Source organism: Solanum tuberosum, unplaced genomic scaffold (genome assembly GCF_000226075.1).
Source record: "Solanum tuberosum cultivar DM 1-3 516 R44 unplaced genomic scaffold, SolTub_3.0 scf00250, whole genome shotgun sequence".
NCBI classification, from domain to species: domain Eukaryota; kingdom Viridiplantae; phylum Streptophyta; class Magnoliopsida; order Solanales; family Solanaceae; genus Solanum; species Solanum tuberosum.
The window spans coordinates 567,363-572,565 of NW_006239183.1; positions in this window are offsets into that span (position 1 = coordinate 567,363).

A 5,203-nucleotide genomic window follows, 5' to 3' on the forward strand; every position below is an offset into this window, starting at 1 on the left:
TAGCTCATTATGATTTAGAGTTACATCAAATGGATGTGAAAACTATCTTTCTTAATGGAGACCTCAAGGAGGATGTTTATATGGACCAACTAGAGGGTTTCGAAATTAAAGGAAAAGATCAAATGGTGTGTAAGCTAAAGAAGTCAATATATTGACTCAAACAAGCCTCACGATAATAGTATATAAAGTTTAATGATACCATATCATCTTTTGGATTTAAGGAGATTACCGTTGATCGGTGTATATATCAAAAGATCAGTGGGAGTAAGTTTATATTTTCAATCCTATATGTTGATGACATTTTACTTGCTGCTAATGATTTAGGCATATTGCGTGAGACTAAAGACTTTCTCTCTATAAACGTTGAAATGAAAGATATGGATGAGACATCCTATGTGATAGGGATAGAAATATTTCGTGATAGATCACAAGGATTATTGGGACTGTCTCAAAAAGGTTATATCAAAAGAGTTCGAGAGAGATTTAACATGAACAATTAAGAATAGTTCTTATTCAAAAAAAATGGGACAAATTTAATCTCATGCAGTGCCCAAAGAATGATGTAGAACGAAAAGAAATGAAATCAATTTCTTCATCTTCTATTGTTGGAAGTTTGATGTATATTCAAACTTGCACAAGACCGGATATTAGTTTTGCGATCGAAATGCTAGGAAGATATCAAAGTAATCCTGGAATGGATTAATGAAAGAGCTGCAAAGAAAGTTTGTGGCATGTTATGAAGCCACAATTCATGCATTATGGCTGCGGAACTTCATTTCAGGACTTGGGGTTGTCGACGCTCTACAACACAAAAAAAATCAATGAATTTGATTTAAAGAAGGAGTCTAAAGAAGCAAGGAGTTTGAATTGAAGAACGAGTTTCACTTGAAGTAGAACTCTAAGTGAAGAGAATTCAAGTCAATTAGGAGTTTGAAGTGAAGAATAATTGTATGAAGAAATTGTGCTTAAATGAAGATGAAATCATCAAGAATACTTGTGCACTTATAGAGCAAAAAAGGCAATTGAGAAATTGACTTCGCAAGTGCTACCAATGGATAAAAGGAACATATCGAAAAATCAGGTCCTTTTGCAGAGTTTATGTGTTAGAACTTTTTCTTTGTAATTGAATCTTGGTGTAATCTTAGTTCAGTGAGTTATAAACTGAATTAGGAGTGTTGTCTTCAAGTTGTAGGCAACTCGAAGAGTTGGGAACATGTTGTAAGAATTATTATTAATTATTTCTTACTTATGACCCAAGTTTACTTGTAACCCAAGTAATATCATAAATAATATTTAATAAGGAATTAGATCTCGTCCGTACATTGGTTACTTGATGGACGTACCAGATTAAGTCATAACCTCTATAGATTGGTCCTCCCTCCACCCATTAGGGTTACCACATAGTCTCTACAATAATTCCATCGCTGACGGTTGTGGTAACATAAAGTTAGGGCAAGGAGGTAGAAATAAATTTACGACTAACGCTTCCACTTCTCTCTGTGATGATGTCTCCCGCATCAGGTATGTGCCCCTAACAATCTCTATGTAAGATTATCGTGTTCAAGATCCTGAAAGTATTTAATCCTACACCTTCTACTTGAGCCATAACCATATCATTCGAAATATTAATTTTGTAAATGTCTCTAATTCATGCCTGTGAGGGCCATTTCCCTTCTTCTCTTCAATAAAAAGTGTTTTACTTTATTGTCACTTTGAAAAACAACAAATTCACAAATACATGCCTACTGCTCACAATAAGCTTATTTAGACCTCAATGAGACATTACATAGGTTTAATCATTAATGCGTTAGAAATAACATGTAGCAGACTATAACCAAAGGATTAGATTACTTAACTTGTGCAATGTCGATATTGGAAGGGCAGCAATTTTGAATCATCCTTGTGACTCCAAACGTCGGAGTTGGACGACCACGTAGTAATTAATCTCACAGTTGTGTTGTCACCAACAACTATGGTGCTGAAAGAGGTCGTTCTAAGTATTCTTTAAAAGCTGAAGATGGAGAATTGAAGGGCTGCTCTGTTTTAGCTTTGGAGAATAGTCGATGTTTCTACTTCTGTGTTTTTGGAGAAAAAAGGATGTTTCTAGACAATTGGAAAAGGCAATTCTACCTTGGTCGTCCCTTTGATGGCATTTCTATATAATAGAAATTATATTGTTTAATGTGATTGGTCCAAATTAAAACCCTTCTTAAATAAATAATAAAAATCATATTGTTAAAAAAATTATTTTTTTATAAAATCAGTTATGATTCATATTTTGACCTGATACACTTGAAAATAATATTGAAAAATAAACTAATTTCATGATATCTTTCTATTGACTTATTTTAAATCAACCCCCAATTTATTATAATGTAACCCAACTCATAAATGAGGATCCAACTAAAATCCATACTCACCCCAATTGACTGTCCATCAAAAATAATTATTACTTTTATTAATATAAAATTTTCTATTAATTATCCAAATGTCCTTTTTAATCTCTTATTCCTAATTAGGATATCCGGGACTCCAACTTAAAATGAATTCACATGTTTATATTATTCTATTTTGTATTATTGTTATGGTGGGATGACGATGGGATAAGAGAAATGATTATTTTTATTCTTTTATTTTGAATTTTGGGTACACACAAAAGAAAAATGCAATACTCGTACATATTTGCTTAATTAAGTCATATTTTATTGAACTAATTATTTCTATATGAATTCATCGTTATTTTCCTCCTTTTTTTCTCTCTTGTTTGTCATAAATTGGAAAAAATAAAATTTAAAATGATGGACAAGAACCAAATAGAGAGAAAAAAATGAAAGAGATTCCAGTGAAGGGGTTTTTTTTGGGGGGGGGGGGGGAGTGTAGAGAGTAGATGCCTAACTTCTTCTTTTTTAATTTACTATGAATTTCAAAATTAAGGGCCCATTTGGCCATGCGATATCGAATCATGATATAATATCATAATATGAAATCATGAGGTGAAATTGAAGTTTTGTTTGGATATGCGATATGAAATTTTTGTGTTGTATATTTTTTCATAAACATAAGAATCTCATAAGTGGTAAAACTATTAAAATAGCCCAATTGTTTATTCATTCTTACGAAATAAACAAAAAATTATAAAATTTGCATAATAAATTATTACAAAACTATTTGTTCTCCACTTAAGTAACTGTTTTATCTAACTTTAATTGATCAAACTTTAATTCAATAAAAAAAATCATGAATCGCAGTGTACTAGCTTTTAATATATTCTCCTACATAGTACGAACAATCTCCTCACGTTGAACTTGCATTTCTCGATCATATGACCGAGAAGACGAACCAACATTGTTACTTTGAGTCATTTGTTGGTCAATATCATTCGCAACTATATTTTCATGTTTATAGACCATAAAAATTTCATCACTCCTTTGATATTCTCGCAAATAATGATGTTACACTGCACAAACTATGACAATTTTCATTTGTGTGTCAATATCATAATGGCTCATGTCTTGTTTCACTTGTGTGCAATTACACATATTGGAAGTAGTGATTATTTAACATACATCACCAATTTTGTCCTTTTTCATATTAAATTGCTTTAAACATTTTCATATGTAGCCGAAAGAGAAGGCTTTTTTTTATTATGAAAAAAACAAAAAAGTATTACTCCTTCCGTTCTTATTTATATTCACCAAATCAATTCCTACTTTATCATTTATATTCATCAAATTTAAAGTAATAATAAATTTTATGTTGGTGAGAATAATAAATTTAAAAAAGTAATGATGTGATTATAAATTTTATTTACATATGAAATAAATGGTTAGTAAATATAAGTGTGAGGTTGGTTTAACAAAATATAAATTTATGGATCAATTTTTGTATTTAAAAACCTCAAATCATGATATGGAATTCCCATATCATGATTTTTGTAGAATATGGAATTTCATCTTATGATATGGAATCATGAGATGGAATCAACATGAAATCGAATGTACAAACGTTGATTCCATTTCACGATTCCATATCGTGATATAGTATCGCATGGCCAAACGCCTACTAAGTCAATCATGTGAGCTTATATATTAAGTAATTTCAAATTATTTTAACGGAAAAGAATGCCCTTAACTATGAGATTTGGTACAATATTGTCTTCCATCCACTTTATGAGTATGATCCGTTAGACATAAGAGTATTTTTGAGCCAAAAGGTTGACGTGGGTATTTGGAGGCCCAAAGATGAATGGAGGGTAGTTTTTTACCAAGTCAAATAGTTGGGGGACATTTTAGGCCCTTCTCCGTTACTTATATCATAGATTTTCATGTATTAGTAATGCAAAAGATTTCAACATATACCATAGATTGACTAATCATATATTTATCCCTCTATGCCATACTTGTTATTTCAAATGAGAGGAGTAACGAAAACACCCTTGAACTTGGTGCAAATTATTAGTTTCATCTCTGAACTATTGACAGTCTTAAAAACACTTATCTATTTGACTAATTAGACTTACATACACCTCCGATCTGCCACATGACATAACAAGTGATCTCAAACTCTCGTAGGAGCATGAGCTTTTAATAAAAAGCTGTGAAAGTGTTGAAAACACCTTTAAATTTGGCCAGAATTTAGGGGTGTATTTCACTCATGTTACAAGATCGGGAGTGTATTTATGTTCAGTTAATCAAATAATGGATGTTTTTAAAATTGTCAATAATTCAATACCACTCTTTATTTCTAATACATTAAACCAAACAATATATAAGAAACAATGTCAACATAACTACTAAGTAGTACTACCAACATTACTGACATAAGCATTACTAAAATTCAGAGCATTTTTACCATGTTAATTAACGATAAGGACATTTTTCATAATCATTAATTAATGTATTAAAAAATACAAATGAAAGAGTCCAACAAAAAATATCCAATCTCACATACTATGTCTATGATTAAATAAATACTAATTAATGTAGGGGGGGAAAGCCTCCAATGTCTTTTGTATTTATCGTAAAAACAATAAAAATGGTGAAAGCATACAAAAAAGGTAGATGAGGAAATAACAATCCCAACTCTTTTGTACGTCACCATCAACACTAATTGCTGTAATAAAATCACAGAATATATTATTTTAAGAAATATCATGTGTAATACTTTTTTTTTTATTTTACTATATAATTGATATAATTTAGTG